This window comes from Abramis brama, assembly GCF_963993115.1.
Source record: "Abramis brama genome assembly, chromosome: 10".
In the NCBI taxonomy this organism is placed as follows: Eukaryota; Metazoa; Chordata; class Actinopteri; order Cypriniformes; family Leuciscidae; genus Abramis; species Abramis brama.
In genome coordinates this window covers 7,616,336-7,634,732 of record NC_139972.1, presented here as the reverse complement: position 1 = coordinate 7,634,732, position 18,397 = coordinate 7,616,336, and the positions used below count along the sequence as shown (strand labels likewise).

Here is an 18,397-nt window from a genome sequence, read left to right as displayed (position 1 = left end):
GTTTTATTTACAGATGGTTTAAAAGAATCCAGTATAACATCTGCATTTAAGTTGTGTACAGATATAAATGTACAGGACATAATAATTGATTATTTTAGTTTCATTTGATTTTTATTATCTCCAAATTTTCACTTCATTATAAAAAATAAACTTGAAATAACATGATTGTCCCAATGAGGAGGGCTGTATTAACATGACTTACTTCCAGATAGGCCTACATCACAGAACTGATATGAATGTAAATATCACTTTGGATAAAAGCGTCTGCTAAATGCATAAATGTACATTTGCCACAGTTGAGTGGCACACATTCATATCATTTAAATTGTTATTTATATTAAAAGTGTGGTGACTCCCCTGCTTTGGGTTCTCCTACATAATGCATAAAAGGGTAAACAATGCGCTTCAAAATTAAACCAAAATCAGCAGGCCAGAATAACAGGATTTGGGAATTTATTAAATTTTTCTGTACGCAGTGCTCCGCACTCCAGTAGGTGGCGCAAGTGCACCTTAGATGTAGTGGAAAATGTAAATGGAGATTGAATGTTGTGACCAATCAGTGATTTACATTTTTTACATAATAATAGGCTAGTCCCTGTTTTCACCTCATCCATTATGCTGATGTCTGAGATCTTCCGTAAATTGGCACGTCATTAGTGTCAGGCAAACTACAGGATCGTCACTTTATGTGATAATCACCTATCAATTTGTTTGAATGTTTTACCCCTCAGGTTAAAGTACATGACTAAAAATACTATTAAAGGCTACAGAAACCACATCTACTCTCTTTCTGACACTGAAAAAGACCATTCAAGTGATTTGTGCCGATCTGGGGAGTTTTTTTATTTGAATGTGTATCTGAAGAGAAATGACTGTCTTCATAAAAGTTTTGATGGCATCTTCTTTTATTTTTCCTCAGTATGATGTCTAATAAAGTAGTGTTTATAAGAGCAGCGCTGCTTGTGTTCAGGAGTAACCGCTGTATTTCTGCTTTTCCACAAGCGCCACCTTCTGTCTTTTAAGTTTGTTCATATAACTTTACTTACGTAATCATTATTTATGCTCTTTATAATATTTTTTTGTCAAAACTGAACGGTAAAGTTGTTTAAATAGTATTTTTATTGTCATTGTACAGTTTCAAAACAACTTTGCTACCGAAGCAACGTGAGGAATTTCATTTTTTAAAAATTGTTACTTATACTACAACCCTCCTCTATTCAGTCTGCATATTGCATATTAAATGGATTTCTGTCACATTATGTTAGATTTCTGATTACCGGTAGTTTAGATAAAAAACTTCTGCCCTGTAACCTGTATCCTTATAATATTCTGGGGTACATAAAAATTAGCAACCTAGAGCAGTTTTATACACACTACTAATATGTAACAATAAAAATGCTCTATATTTGAACTAAATATATTTGAAGCTCCACTTGTGTTTTGATGTTAAATAATCCAGAATAAATTCAGTAACTTATCTTTGATTTTTCCAGATTTGGTCCTGTGATCACAGTTCACACCTGCAGTGAAGCCCCTCCCACAACAATTCACCAATAAATACTGGGAATATTCCCATCATCCTACAAGAGAAGGACAAACTCCAGGAGTAGCAGCTGAAATCTGTGTGACTGTTAAAGATGGAGTTTATTAAAGAGGAGATTGAAGACATGAGTGATCCAGAACCATCCAGAATAAAACATGAAGAGACTGAGGAACAAATAGGTTGGTGTCCATGCTTGATTGTTCAATAATTCTGTGAATTAATGATGGATGGTAAATAATAGAGAATTGCATATAAATGTTCACAAACTTTTTATATAGCAGTTTTAATTATATTAACAAGGGTATGAACTGATCTTTGAACATCATGAACGTCTTGATTTCTGTTAAATGTTCACTTGAATTTTCACATTTATCCTCCATGAACAAATTCTGACTTACTTAATATGTTTATTTCAGAGCAAATGGAAGTGAGACACAAACTAAATGACCTAAAGAAACACTGTGACTTCAAAACGGAAGGAACAAAAGCCAAAAAGCTGCACTCCTGCTCTCAGTGTGGAAAGAGTTCAAGTCGCAAAGTATACCTTGACCAGCACATGAGAATTCACACTGGAGAGAAACCGTATACATGCCCTCAGTGTGGAAAGAGTTATGCTAGTGAATCAGGTCTCAAATATCATCTGCACACTCACTCTGGAGAAAAAACATTTAACTGTGATCAGTGTGGTAAAAATTTTATTTCATCATCACAACTAAATAAACATCTGAAAGTTCATTCAGATGAGAGGCCTTATGTGTGTTCTCTCTGTGGAAAAAGTTTTTCACGACTGGACTGTTTTAAACAGCACCAGAAAACACATGATGAAGTGAGAGATCATGTGTGTTGTGACTGTGGGAAGAGCTTTACTGGAGCTACTGAACTGAAACGGCACCAAAGAATTCACACTGGAGAAAAACCTTACAAGTGCTCATATTGTGACAAGAGTTTCACTCAGTCTCCACACCTGAAATCACACGAGCAAATTCATACTGGAGAGAAGCCGTACCACTGTACTCAGTGTGAGAAGAGTTTTAGACGTTCATCAGGCCTTTACACTCATGTGAAAAATTGTTGCAAGTGAGCAACTTTCATTTTCATGTCAAATACAATCAAGTAAATTCTCTGAGATAAAATGTGTTCATACTAAAAGCTAATTTTGTGAATTTGGTGAAAAGCTTTGAAAAGTAGAAAGATTTAAGATTTGAAGCTTCACCAGACAACAACTTTTACAGTGTAAATAAAGTCGTTGTTGTAGTTTTTTCCGGTCTGGATGGATTGTGTGCCTAGCAGGTCTTACTTGAATTAGATATGTTCAATACCTTTACTTGAGGCGCTTTTCCACTGCATGGTACGGCTCGGCTTGCTTTACTTTGGCTCGTTTTGCTTATTCACTGATTATTACCGCTTAAAAGTGGATGTGATTATAGACTGATCAGTATAGTTGTGCAGCCACCTCGTCTGCTGACCACAATACAGACATTTCTTTTTTCAAGTTGCGTACGACAGCCCTTTAACGGAAGTCGCTTAAAAAGTCATGCTAACAAATGATACTGCGATGGCTGTTGCTGACTATTTAAAGCGGGTTTGGTGTCTCGTGTCGCAAATCCAACTCGGTCGGTATTGACCAGCGACGGTAGTGATGATTCTCTGACCAAACAGTGATTTGCAGTGTTTACACATCACATTTTAGTATCGGTATGGCTCGCCTGGAACCTCAAGGGTGGTACTAAAAAGGTACTAAAAAGTGGTACTAAAAAGTACCAGGCACTTGGTACTGTACACAGTGGAAACCCCCCCCCCAAAGGTGAGCCATACCATGCAGTGGAAATGTCCATTTACTATATTCATTGCATTAACGTCCATTTATGTGTACTATATTATTTTCTGATAGTAATTATGAGAGAAAAAAAAGAAACAACTTGTCTTGAGCAATCTGTTTAATGAACACAGAGAATATAGTTTTAATCACATTAATGAGTTTAAAAATTCTATCTTAATACTGTGATAAATATGTTTGGCATACAGTTGTATTGTCAACCAAATTATCAGGTCTTACCACTGCAGTAAGCTGTACAAATATAAGGATTTACAGGACAAACATTAGAATTTCATTAAAAACCTAGAAAAACACATTAATTCTTTGCTATAGGCGAGGAAGAACTGTCTAAACTTGTTAAATCATCTAAATCAGCAACTTGTACTATGTTAGACTCTATACCGACTAAGCTACTAAAAGAGATGCACTGAGAAAAACAATAAGTAGAATTTACTCAATTTTTATAAGGCAAGTTTTTGCACAAATTTTTTTCAAGTAAATTTCACATTGATGGAAATTAAGTAAATCTACTTAACTAAGCCGAGTAAAATTCACAAAGTGAATAAGTACATATAACTTGGCCTGTTAAATTATATTGAGTAATTTTTACTTACAAATCTGATATAATTAATATAATTAAGTAAAACCACTTGATATTTTAAATACATTTTACTTGTTTTATGCAGTGCTGGTAATTATTTTAAATTAAATTAAATGTTACTCTTATAATGTGACAAAATAATACTGTGACAATGTGCAGTTAAGAGTAATTTATTAAGAAATAAGCATATACAGAAACCTATAATGACAATAATAACAATTCAGTGTGTTCGGTCTCTCTCTTTGTCCCTCTCAACCGGTTTACAGCAACGGAGGCACAAAGGGCTGAATGCATTTGAGAAATATCCTGAAATTAAGAAAAGAGAGAGAGAAAAAAACAATAATCAGTAAACAGCTAATACTTTTAAATTAAAAGTTAATTAATTTGCATTCACATTATTCATTTCATTTAAACCAAATCATTAAAAACATCCTGCATGACCTTACTCTCATAGTCAATTTACACACATTAATGCTAACATGTGACACACAGCAGATATCAAGGCTACGAATTAGGAATTTGGGAGTACGAATTATTGTCATTTACAACGTGGTTACGATTTAGTAAAAGCAGGGACCATTTAATAGATAGTATGCACGATTTAGCAAATGAATGAGGAAATGAATTATATTGTGCACGATGAGGGAACGAGAACCTTCTCACTTAGGCCTATTGTTAATTCGTGGCCAATATTTGTCATCTATAAAGAAAATTGCACACAAAATAAATATTAAACAAAAAGATCATGATTTAAGTGACATATTCATGGTTTTTAGGCGTAATTACTGATAAATCGTGTAAAACGTAAAGTTTAAAACTGAGAAAAAAATATGGCTAACGTCTACAAAGTTAACTCGTCATTAACCCTCTTGAGTCGGCAAAAGCGCCCGCGCGTAGCAGCAAATTAGACTTATACTCCGTCATTTTTGGTCATAAAGATTACAGACTTAAGAAATATGAAAAAATAAACTGTTAAATGTCTACTTTTTCCACTTTCAATCGAAATAAAACATTGTGCTTTTGTAAAATAAAGAAAATAAACAGGGTGCTTTCTGCCTCTGCCTCTCCCTTAACTTTTTTCTGGAGCACGTCTCTAAACTTAAAAACACTAAACTTTTCAAATGTATAGCATGAAGTGATGACAAGACAATCGTTGAATTAATCAAAAAATCATTATAAATCCGTAATATAATGCAGTTTTTTACTGTTGCTTACCTGTCGAGAGCCGTTGGAGTGGAGATTCGAAATCCCTCAATCATCGCGTGTTTTCTTCTTTCTGCGCATGCGCAGATTCCTTTCTTCAAGGACTAAATTTTACTTGATTTTTTTAAATTTGCTTCAAGTACTTAATTAATGCATGTAAATATGCCAGAGAGTCAGAAGTCAATTTCACTTGTCTGTTGGATGTCTAATATTTACAAGTAAAAAATTAGTATATAATTAGGATTTACTTAATATACTAAAGTTTTCATTTTTACAAAATTATTCTTAGCAAAAGATACATGATTTTTCCTGTTTTATTTACTTTGACATAAAATCATTTTTTACAGTGTGCTTCTTCCAGAAGTCAAAGATCCTCTTCTTTTAAAAGCACAACTTGAATTAGTTATCTACAATCCAGTTTCAAATATCCCTTTTCTGTCAAAAATACTAGAATACTAGGCATTATCCTCACAACTATGTTCCTTCTTAGAAAGAAATGGTCTCTGCAAGGATTTTCTAGTCAGGATTTAGACTACATCATGTACTGAGACTGCTCTCATTAGAGCTACAAATGACTCTTGTCATCCAATCGTGGTTGCATCTCTCTATTAGTATTACTGGACCCAAGCGTTGCTTTTGATATAGTCGACAACAACATTCTTTTGAATAGGCTCGAAAATTATGTTTGCAGTTGCATTGGCATGGTTCAAATACGTATCTGATGCTTATCACTATACTTAAACTATCACGTAATTATCTGACCGTCATTAATTTAAAGCAGTAAACAAAGAGGTGTCATATAGATCACAAGTTCAGTATGGAATACCGCAAGGCTCAGTACTAGGACCGTTGTTTTTCAGAATCAGAATCAGAATGAGCTTTATTCGCCAAGTGTGCACAAACACACAAGGAATTTTTTGTGGTTTTTACAGGAGCTCTTGGTACATACATACATATATGACATTAGAACAGGCATTTAAATGGGAACATAAATAAATAGAATAAACAATAATAATAGTTTTCACCCTGTATATGCAACCCTTTGGAGATATCATTAGGAATTTTGGCGTTAGCTTTCAGTGTTAAACTGATGATAGTCAGCTCTATATTTCTTCACAGCCTGACGAAACTTACAAATTCACAAAACTTATGGAATGCATAGTTAATATAAAAAAATGGATGACGTGTAATTTCCTACTACTTAATTCTGAGGTTTACCAAAACAGAGGTTTTAATTACTGCACCAAAAATGTCAGCACTTAATAACCTAAAATACTATTTAACACTTGATGGCTGCTCTGTCAAGTTTTTGTCTTCGGTTAGGATCCTGGCTGTGCTCTTTGGTAGCAATCTTTCATTTGAAAGGCACATTTCTAGCATTTGTAAAACTGCATTTTTCCATCCTAAAAATATGTCTAAATTATGACATATGCTCTCAATGTCAAAATGCAGGCTAGGCTAAATTATTGTAATGCTCTACTAGGTGGTTGCCCTGCACGCTTAATAAACAAACTCCAGTTGGTCCAACGCAGCGGCTAGAGTTCTTACTAGAACCAGGAAGTATATTAGCCCGGTTCTGTCAACACTGCATTAGCTCCCTATACTTTTTAAAATCTTGCTGATTACTTATAAAGCCCTGAATGGTTTAGCTCCTCATTACTTAAGCAAGGTCTCATCTAATTATAGTCCATAACGTCCACTGAAATCTCAAAATGATGGCCACTTGATAATACCTAGAATATCAAAATTGGCCGGGTAGTATATCCTTTTCTTTTCCTTGAATTAAAAGAGTTTCAAATGAGCAAACAGTCTCAATTCAATCTGTATTCAGTGTGGTAAAAAAAAAAAAAAAAATTCTGCAAATTCTGAAAAAACACCTGAAAGTTTATGCAGATATGCAGATGAGAATTATTTCTGCTGGACTCTAAACAGCACCAGAAAATACAGAATGTGAAAGAAATCATAGGTGTTTTGAACACAGCCCGGAAGCCACATTAACCAGTTTACATTTGTTTGATTTTAAATGCCAGTCAGATATTATTAGCCGCATGTCCACTCTCAAGTCACAAGGGCTCTTATTACCACATCAAATTAGGTTATATCTTAGTTCACATAAAAATAAACTAAAATATAAAACATGTCATGTACTTCTTCATTTGCATTTGGTCCCTTTTTATTTCTGGTCACAGGACTGCGCAAAACAACTCTCTTTCAGTCTTTTAGTTGAAAACAGCGCACCTTTAAAAAAATATTGATACATTTTTAGTGAGAATTCACAGTCATTTCTATTAAGTTTCCACTAAAATAATTAATTTAGTGTAATAGATCTCTCTCCCACTATCTCGATCTCACTATACTGTTACTGTTTCCTGTCACACTAGGGCAGAAATGCCATAAAATATCAAAATGCCCCCAGAAATTCAAGATATAGGTGCAAAAATAAAAAAATCTCTGTAATGAGTTTTTCCTCTGTTTCTTTTATTATGTAGGATCAATATGGGCAAGTATATTATGATCAAGCAACATACAAACAAGAGTGTTGTTTTCCTGCATATGGGCGCAAATGTGAATTTGAAATGTGAAACGGTTTAAAAAAACAAGTTATGTGTAACTTTAATTTTAACCAGAGTAAAAGTCTGAAAAAATATCTTTTTCGAGATATTGATAAAACAACAATCAGATGACTAGACTTTCGAAGACATGTTTGATGATAGTATAGGCCTATTTGTTTCGTTACAGTGCGGATATGTGATTTATTTAAGAATATGCGGCCCCTTTAAGACATATGACACCGTGCGCACTGAGGATGCGCAGAAGAGAGAAACGCGAGAGACGAGATGAGTCGAGTGCCGAAAAACCATGGTCTGTTGTTGCTCTCTGGCTGAAACTTTCAATAGTTGAAGCTTAAAGTGTTGCCAACTTGGGATTTTGTCACCACATTTGGCAATTTTTTCATTTCTGCTGCGACTTTTAATGACGTTTTTTTTTGACGAGGAGCTATTCTGGCTACATTAAAAAAAAAAGAGAGAGAGAAGAGAAGTTTATTTGCGTGCGTTTGCGTTTTAGCGTCTTTGTTTCCCTAGCGACGGAGTGTGAGATAAAGCGCTGCAAACACGTACGCGCCGCGTCGTGTAGTTAAACGCAAGAGGCTCTCCTAATATATGGCTGAATGGGAAAAAAGTTATTAGTGGTTCTTTCCAGGTAGTAATGATGAATATATAAGCAAATACCCCAGACATCACCAGAAGCCGGTATGATATTGGTTTTTAATTTGTATAATAATATTTCGTATAGCAGAGCTTGGTATACAGATAATAAAAGACGATAAGACTGATAATTAATTAATAATTACAATGTTATTAGCTTATTTGTATTCATTATAATCCTAGTCATATGCAATTTGTGACTTTTTTAAAAGGAGTTTAAAAAAAGAGTTGATTTACAGAGTGACTAAATGCGCACAGACAGAACAGGGGTTCTTTAGAAATAAACAAAAATCTAATGTAAAATAACATAAAATAAAATGTTCTGTTTCGAGTTCACATAGCTTATGTTTTATTGTTGAGCTGAAAAAAAAAAATCAGTTCAAGAACTCTGCCATTAGTGTTGGGGGAGGGGGTGTTAAAACAAGTATTTCAGTATAAATTCAGTAACTTCTTTTTGAATTGGGCAGATCTGATGACCCTCCCACAACAATTCACCAGTAAATACTGGGAATATTCCCATCATCCTACAAGAGAAGGACAAACTCCAGGAGTAGCAGCTGAAATCTGTGTGACTGTTAAAGATGGAGTTTATTAAAGAGGAGATGGAAGACATGAGTGATCCAGAACCATCCAGAATAAAACATGAAGATACTGAGGAACAAATAGGTTGGTGTCCATTCTTGATTCTTCATTGTTGACTGCTTTAGTAGCTGTGAATAGATCTAAATCATAACCTTGTTTCTAGCATTTTTTTTATCTAAATTTTAATCATTAACAAGTGAATGCCAGAACTAACCTTTTTCACATTAAAGGTATAGTTCATCCAAAAATTAAAATTACCCCATGATTTACTCACCCTCAAGCCATCCTAGGTGTGACATTTTTCTTCCAGACGAATACAATCGGAGTTATTAAAAAATGCCCTGGCTCTTCCAAGCTTGATAATGGCAGTGAATGGCCGTTTGTTGTGCATCCATCCATTATAAGTGCTCCACACGGCTCTGCAGTGTTAATAAAGGCCTTCTGAAGGGAAGCGATGCATTCGTGTAAGAAAAATATCCATTTTTAAAACTTTATTGACTAAAATAACTTGCTTCCGGCAGAAGCTAAAGCTAAGTCTTAAGGGGGTCGCACACCGCAGGGTTCGTACGGGTGCTTGAAATCCTTGAAAGTGCTTGAATTTTTATGTTGTGTTTTCAAGGTTTGAAAAGTGCTTGAATTTTGGATAAAATGCTTGAAAATGCTTGAATTTGTGACATTCTTTCGCAAGAAATATCTTTCTGACGAAATAGTTCTTTATTAAATGGAGAAAAAAATTTTAGCCCTTCAGAATCAGATACAGATTGATTTGCGTAACGCTGGCCAGAGCAAAAGTAGGCGGAGTTTTCATTTTGATTTCCGCGGTTGTTTGGATGCACCGTTTTTATTGGTCACGCAGCGGCAACAGTTGAACTATTTTAAACTTTGACCGCGGCGTGCGCGCGAGCTCGCTGAGCTCCGCTTTGGTCCGAGTTGCGCGGCGCAAGCCATTGAAATATATCGGTTTCATTTCATAGCGCAGAGCGGTCCGCGTCCTATCTGAAAGGGCCATTAGTGACTGAGAGTAGCCTACTTGGTGTGATAATGTAATGTAAGTATTGCATGTCCGTTATGTCACGTTCATTTGTGGAATATGCAGTGAACATTGCCAAAATTACAGAACTGTAACGTGCAAATTAACCTGCAAACGTTAGCCTAACAACAGTCGTTGATTGCTGAACTGAAATCAGTCAGTGTCATAATAAGTATACTGTTACTGTAAGGTTTAGGATGGCCCTATGCAATATTTACACTGCTCTATTCCAGTAAATGTATTAGCTAACATTATGTCTTCTTGGCCCATAACACTTTCTTATGCTACAGAACACTGATGTTCACTGTCTTGAAGTTGTAGGGATATTTTCTTATCACAAAAAGAATGTGAAACACGTATGTGTAGGTTATATCATTTTAAAGATATTTTAAAGATAATTTAAGTTAATTTGACACACTTTAAGCATTATCGTATCGCATATTGAATATCGCATTATTTAATGACTTAGTTATTATCGCATACCTCATTTTTCTTCAATATCGTGCAGCCCTCTGCTATTATGAAACATTTGGCTGTTTATCTCTTTTGATGTGATTAAAAACACTAAATAATAATTTTAACTATGTATTGGTATGTAATTTACGGTAGTGTAAGGTGCTGGAAAAAGTTTTAAAATGGACCTGGAAAGTGCTTGAAAAGTGCTTGAATTTGACCTTGGAAAAAGTGTACGAACCCTGACACCGTCGAATCGAATTGTGAGGTGCCTAGAGATTCCCATCCCTACTTCACAACAGAAACGGCCATTCATTGTCATCATAAAGCTTGGAAGAGCCAGGACATTTTTTAATATAACTCCGATTGAATTCATCTGAAAGAAGAATGTCATATACACCTAGGATGACTTGAGAGTGAGTAAATCCTGGGGTAATTTAAATTTTTGGGTGAACTATCCCCTAAAGATCTGATATTGTATACTAACAGTTACCTGGGGGGTTTTCCAGAAAGCAAGGTTATCTTACCGTCAAAGATACCCTGAACTCTCGGTCGATTAACCCAAATCTTGCTTACTCGAAGTATGCTGGTTATAAAAATGTGTCCGGGAGTAAGTTCAGCCGATCTAGAGTATGTTCAGGGTTAACACACAAGACATTCTCAAAAACGCAAACCTGTGAAACTGCTGACGACGTGCACATGCGTATTACGTGTTTAGTCTATAGCAGACCTGCAAACTTGTCGCTTTTCGGCGACAATCGCCGTTTTCTTGGTCAATTGGGTCATTTACGCGAATCGCGTAGAACCGGAGAGTGTTTTTGGGGGGGGGGGGGGTGTATTGTTACTCACAGTAACTGCCATGCAGGCTAGAATTGCGAAACATTATTGGATAATTCTTATAATTGACATTTCTCTGGGCCAATCGGAATCTTAGCACTTTTTCTCTTGGCCAATTGGAATCTTAGCACTTGCGTCAGAATCTTGAAGCACACAGTGTCAACTGAGCTCGGCTCGCAATTGGATGAGACGCCTGGCTACCGTGCATGAATTTTCCTGCATTGAATTAGTTTTAGCGCCCGCCAAAGTGAATTTTTGTCCCGCCAAAGTCTTATTTGATCGGTGAGTAATGTAGATGAACGGCTGCGTTTGTGAGAGGGCGCATGTTTAACTGAAAGAACGAGCAGAGAGAGAGAGAGCCGGTCGCGCGCGCGCAATCTCTGTGTAAACGACTTCACCGTCTCCAAACTAGGCGCTGTGTTGCTCTCTCTCCCTCGCGAGTCGCACATATTAATCAAAATAAATCGACACGGTGGTAAAAGGTCGGAAGACCAAAGTTTCATGTGGAGCATTCGGAGATTTTTTTTCCCCTGAATTACTGCTGGGTGTGAATTGTGCTAAATAAGTTGCCTTATCTTCTCTGAAAAGCGTTCCGGACATTCAGCTGACATAAAACAACACTTTAATTAAACGAAAAAAAAAAAAACTATACAGTGATGAAATGTTTTCTATGTTGACACAAATCTTGGATGTCCATGTCCTAACTGCTGGGATAATCACAACGCGCACGACACGTCCAATTTGCGAACTAATGACTCATTTGAACCGATTCATTTTAATGAATGGTTAAAACAACTGATCTTTCCAGCAGTGAACTCAGGAGACGTCTGAATCGGTGTATAACTAATCAGTAACACTTTACAATAAGGTTCTATTTATTACATAAATTATATAAAAAGTACAGTTTGCTAACTCAAGCTTAAACTTTAAAATAAATAAAACACTTGTTTTTTTTTTAAAAGCATATGACTACATTTTTCCACACAGTGTTATCAAGAATCGATAAGAGAATCATTAAAGAATCGGATCGATAATCAGAATCGTCAGTGGCATTATTATTGATAAAATCTTATCAATTCCCATCCCTATGTGAAGACAGTAAAATTATAATCAAACATTAAAGAACATACATGTTTTTTTTAATAGTTTTTTTTTTTTTAGAGTTAAAAGATTAAAACATTTTGCTAACATGAGGTCTTATTGTGTCACTGTCAGTCTTTTTACATCAGTGCAAAACTACGGTATGCAGATTAAGACCACTATTCATCAGCATGCATTGATTAATCCCATGGCATGTAGCAAAAAAAAAAAGTTAGTCTGCATCCCCACAGACTAGTTGACACTTCAGGACTGCGCTGTCGTCGGGTCCAGGCGCAGGTCCTTCATCAGATCTGGATACGTCCTGGATCCAGCGGACTGTGGTAAACCTCGGGATAAACAGAGAGACTAATATTAGCGTAGACACTATCCTTCTTATGATGTAACGAGTACATCAGGATTTATGGGAAGTGTTTCCGGTTCCGGCTGACCTAATCTATGCAGCCTAACATTGAATTATAGAAGTCTATAATGTGTTATGTGAATGCTAGGTCAAAGAGGTGTGTTTTTAGTCTAGATTTGAACTGACAGAGTGTGTCTGCTTCCCGGACAATGTTAGGAAGACTGTTCCAAAGTTTTGGTGCTAAATAGGAAAAGGATCTACCACCAGCAGTCGATTTTGATATTCTAGGTATTATCAACTGGCCGGAATTTTGAGATCGCAATAGACGTGAAAGACTATAATGCGTTAAGAGCTCGCTCAAGTACTGCGGAGCTAAACCATTTAGTGCTTTTGTAAGTAATCAGCAATATTTAAAAATGTATATGATGTTTAATAGGGAGCCATGACAGTGTTGACAGAACTGGGCTAATATGGTCATACTTGACATGGTAGGACTGGGGTGTGGACTCTGCCATTCTTTTATATTTAGAATAATTTTTAGAACTATATCTTTATCGTTCTTGGTGTGAACGGGCATTTAGAGTTGTGGAACATTGTCAAAGCAGATTGAAGCAATTTTTCTTTCAGGATAATCTTGTACATGGCTAGAGTTATGCATCCTTCGCAAAGACGTATCTGCCTGATTCTAGCCTTACTGAAGATCATCACCAATCCTCCACCAAATTACACAGTGGGTACGAGAGGGGATGTACGCCTCTCCATGTCTCTGTCTAACCATTAGAGGACCAGGTGTTTGGCAAATCTGAAAACTGGACTCATCAGAGAAGATCAGAATCAGGCAGATCTGTCTTTGTGAAGGACGTGTACAAGGTTATCCTGGAAGAAAACATGCTTCCATCTGCTCTGAGAATGTTCCCGAACATTGACAAGACCACCAGATCAAGACCCTGTCATGGCCATCACAATCTCCAGACTTGAACCCCACTGAAAACCTCTGGAATGTGATCAAGTGGAAGATGGAGGGTCACCAGCCATTACATACATCTAAGATGCTTTATTTTTTTCACCAGGAGTGGCTTAAATATAAAGTCGCCCAACAGCAATGTGACCAAATGAATCTGAAGCTGTGATTGGAAATCAGGGTTATTCCACCAAATATGGATTTCTGAACTCTACCTAAGTTAAAAACACAAGTATCGCGTTATTTAAAAATGAATATAAACTTGTTTTCTTTGCATTATTCAAGATCTGAAAACATGGCATCTTTTTTCCTGTTTTAATAAAAGCAAATAAAAGCAAATAAATGCTCAAAATTACAATATTTTTATTTGTAATTTGGAAGAAATGTTGTCATTAGTTTTTAGAATAAATCAGAAATGTTCATTTTACTCAAACAAATACATGTAAGTAATACATCCAGAGAAACTACTATTTTGCAGTGAACTTTTTCCAGAGCTGTGTATATATAATAAACATTAACTTGGATAAAATAAACATAACATTGTTTTAATAGTGTTTTATATATCGATATAACTATGATAGTGTGCGCAGTCTGTCACGCCCACTGGAGCCTCATCAGGTTATGTTCAGAGAGTAAGGTACTATGGCTATTTACGGTAAAAGTTACCTCTGTTTTTGGAACCGAAAGTTGAAAGGTTATCCGCTTACTTGCCCTTAAACATACCCAGGTATGTCACATAATCTGCTTTCTGGAATACACCTCTGATCTCTTGTTGTCTTTTAGTTAGTAATGTTAACTTAAATTTTCATATTTTCTCTCCTTGAACTGTATATGTTTATTTTAGACCAGATAGAAGTGATGGAACAAAAACACAAACTGCGGGAAATGGAGGAGAAACATGGCTTCAAACCTCAAGGAAAAAAAGCCAAAAAGCTGCACTCCTGCTCTCAGTGTGGAAAGAGTTTCCAAAATGATCGAAACCTTAACAGACACATGATAATTCACACTGGAGAGAAACCGTATACATGCACTCAGTGTGGAAAGAGTTATGCTGGTGAATCAGGTCTCAAATATCATCTACGCATTCACTCTGGAGAAAAACCATTTAACTGTGATCAGTGTGGAAAATATTTTATTTCATCATCAAATTTAAAAACACACCTGAAACTTCATTCAGATGAGAAGTCTTATGTGTGTTCTCTCTGTGGAAAGGGTTATTCAAGGCTGGATCATTTTAAACTGCACCAGAAAGCACACAGTGAAGTGAAAGATCATGTGTGTTGTGACTGTGGGAAGGGCTTTACAACACCTGACAATCTGAAACAGCACCAAAGAATTCATACTGGAGAAAAACCTTATAAGTGCTCATATTGTGACAAGAGTTTCACTCTATCTGGAAACCTGAGATCACACGAGCGACTTCATACTGGAGAGAAGCCGTACGACTGTACTCAGTGTGAGAAGAGTTTTAGACATTTATCAAGCCTTCACGCTCATTTGAAAAAATATATATATAAAAAAAATACATTAAAGTAAATTCTATGAGATAAAATACACTTTGTCCTAAAAGCACAGGGGTGGGGAATGCCCGTCCAGGAGGGCCGCTGACCTTCAGAGTTTAGCTCAGACCCTGAAAAAAACTCCCTCGTTTGTCTGTTGCCTAGGGCTGTTTACACGACACCATTTTTAACTAAAAACTAGTGCTGTCAAACGATTAAAATATTTAATCGCGATTAATCGCATTAATGTCATAGTTAACTCGCAATTAATCGCACATTTTTATCTATTCTAAATGTCTCTTGATTTCATTTTGTCCCATTATTTTTTTTCTCATTTTAATGCTCTTATCAACATGGAAAAGTGGATCGGCTTGCTTTGTGCAAATGTTTTTTTTTTATTGAAAACAACATTGGCATACTGTAGTGTTCAATTTCACACTAACATTCTCACTTGGAGCGAATAATCGCATCAGCTGTGTGTGTGCTTGGCCATCAAGTGGTATTTCAGACTTGACGTGCTGCGATGATAGCTCAGTTCACAACGACAAAACACACAGATCACTTTGGTCTTGTCAATGGAACCATTTGGCAACTTTTAAAAGTAAACTTTCCATTGAGAATCTTATTGGCATCCATTTCCGCGTCCACTCAAAATAACGTTAGGTCGGCGACACACTGGCTGCGTGGCGTGAACGTGGCGTTTCTGTTGCGTGGCGTTTTCTATGTCTTTGCACACCAGAAACGTGTCTGACGCGGCGCTGCTGCTGATAGGTGACATATGATAAGCCTCATTGGTGATATATTCGACATATGGGGAGAGAGTTGTGGAAGACCTATACTTCATGTTAAACATAAATATATAGCAGCAAAGACGACGTCGGCAGTATTGACGGCAAAATAGGCTACAGAATATTTCAATCTGTATTGACAGGTGCAATATTTGAAAATCGATAATATTTTTTTTTTATTACATTTATATCTGCATTTATTTAAAAACCTAAGCTTTCAAACATCAAAATGTCATTTATTAATATGTATTCATGTCAAAATGACATGCAAACATCTTTTCCTATTCTATTTTTCTGGAACTAAACTCTGCAGGACAGCATCCCTCCAGGACCGATGTTCCCCATCCCTGATCTAGATTAAAGGTAGGGTAGGCAATTGTTCTGTTTTACTGGTTGAAACTCTGTTCAGATCCTGATGGCAATCAATAATAGAAGTGCTCTAAATATGAAAACATGTACATATATCTTCTGTGGAAGTCCCAGGAGCAAAAATGTTCATCCAGTCACTGCATTCGGTCTGATGCCACGCCTCACGCCATGTTGTAGCCGTAATTACAAGATGGCAACCCGCAGCTTTCTACCCGAAGGGTGGGTGGGATCCAGGGCCGCGGGAAGTGGGGTGTAGCACCCCTGTTTTCACAGAATTGTAAATGCAACGCATATGTTTGTTCATTAAAATGTATTAATTTTTAGCATTTAGTCATTTATTTGTAATAAACACTTTAAGTGGGCTATTTAAAAATGGTTATTTATATGTTAAATTATCTTTTTAAACATAAGCGCAGAGTGTTATGTAATATTGTGTGTGTGTGTGTCGAAAGAATTTGTCCGCAGCTGCTCAAAAAAAAAAAAAAAAACCCAGTCAAAAACCCCACTGTCAGTGTTTTGTAAGGAACAGGCAAATATGTTAAATATAGCAGGAGACATTTTAATTGTTTACTAATAAAACAGTTATTTTTTTATGTCAGTGTCGGCTAGACAGATGAAGTTGACAACTCGCGATCTTCGCAGCGCCATCAGAGAGAAATGCACATTTCATACGAATTACATGAGCAGCGCAGTCTGTTTTCTTTCGTTTTGAATTGTTCTGGATAAAAGTAGACATTTCAAGCTATCTATATGTCTCAGGTCTGTGAGGCAATAGGCTACCTTATCGGCCTACGCTGAGTTTCAGTTCATTTATGAGACGAGCTCCAGGTTCGCCAGCGCCTCCGTGTCCTGATTATCTATTTTCTAATAGCCTATATTTACTTCTTATTTATTAAATCCAGAAAATGTGTTGGATGAAACATCGATTAAAATTAAGATACAATTAATACAAAACGAAATTAAATTTAAAGACAGGCTTTGTGCTTTCAGTTTGAGGTCTCTGTGAAAGTTTTAAAACATTCTTTTATTGCCGCTTTTAGAGCGCTCACGTCCGTAACGGAGAACTGTCTGTAACTTTTCTTCTTTTTTTTGTGTGAAATAATTTTTTTTTTAAAATGCGACTTAATCCAGTGCGAGGCTATAGGTTTTTTTCTTACTCGTGGCACATTTTTTGACTGATATGCGACTCCGGAGCGACTTATAAAATAGGCTACGGTAAGTTTATTCTTTTTGTGCAAATGTCCCATAAAGTCCCATCCTTTAAGGATTAATTTATGTCCCGTTGACCGGTCCATTGCATTACGAATAAAAGCAGAATCAATAAAGTCAATAATGTGATGTGCAGTCAGGTGGTTTGAGTGTGTGCGCGTTTTTTGACGAGTTTTATAGTCTTGATATTGTTTCTTATTCAAAAGTGGTACACTTTAATTTTTCCGACTTCTCTGAGATTCCCTTAATTGTTAACACTTCAATCATTTTCAGTTTACTGTTTTTTGTGAGCATATTTTTGTTCAGTCCAATGTAAATATATATGCTGTGCATATGTTGCACTGACTTGTTTGGTGAAAAATAAAAAAATAAAAATGTTTCATGTGTGTATCTGGAAATATTTCTGTGCATGTGAACAATCTGAAGAATTTTCTACAATTTGAACTATTTTAGCATCATGGCAAAGCATACTAAAGATGAGAGTGCTTTTCATTATGCCCAACAGTGTGTAGTTGGTTAGACAAAAATCTGGTATTTCCATTTTGTGCAAAAGTTTGATATTGATAATGCTATATGTAGTTTTGGTTGCTTAATTTTGCTGGATATATTAGGTATTTTGCAGTTTGGGTGTGTGGTTTTGTGAATTGTGTTAAGTATTTTGATAAAACCAGCCTCGTTTGCAAAATTGTGTAATTGGAAAAAAAAACTGTAATACATGACAATTGGTATTGATAACGTGGTTTGATTAACCCAGTTCAGGTGACTAGACTGTTGAAGTCATAAGTATGACGATAGTGTATTTGCTCCGTATCAGTGACGAAAAATGATTTACTTAAGAATATGCGGCCCCTTTAAGAAA

At 36.1% G+C, this 18,397-nt stretch overlaps 1 long non-coding RNA gene across 1 annotated transcript; it reads left to right on the top strand.

The window, feature by feature from the left end:
* The first annotated feature begins 7,984 nt into the window (after positions 1–7,984).
* Positions 7,985–17,917, top strand: LOC311090861. The gene is made up of 3 exons (XR_014607963.1): positions 7,985–8,414; positions 8,837–9,035; positions 14,518–17,917. It is a non-coding gene; the product is annotated as an uncharacterized lncRNA (long non-coding RNA).
* Positions 17,918–18,397: the final 480 nt, after the last annotated feature.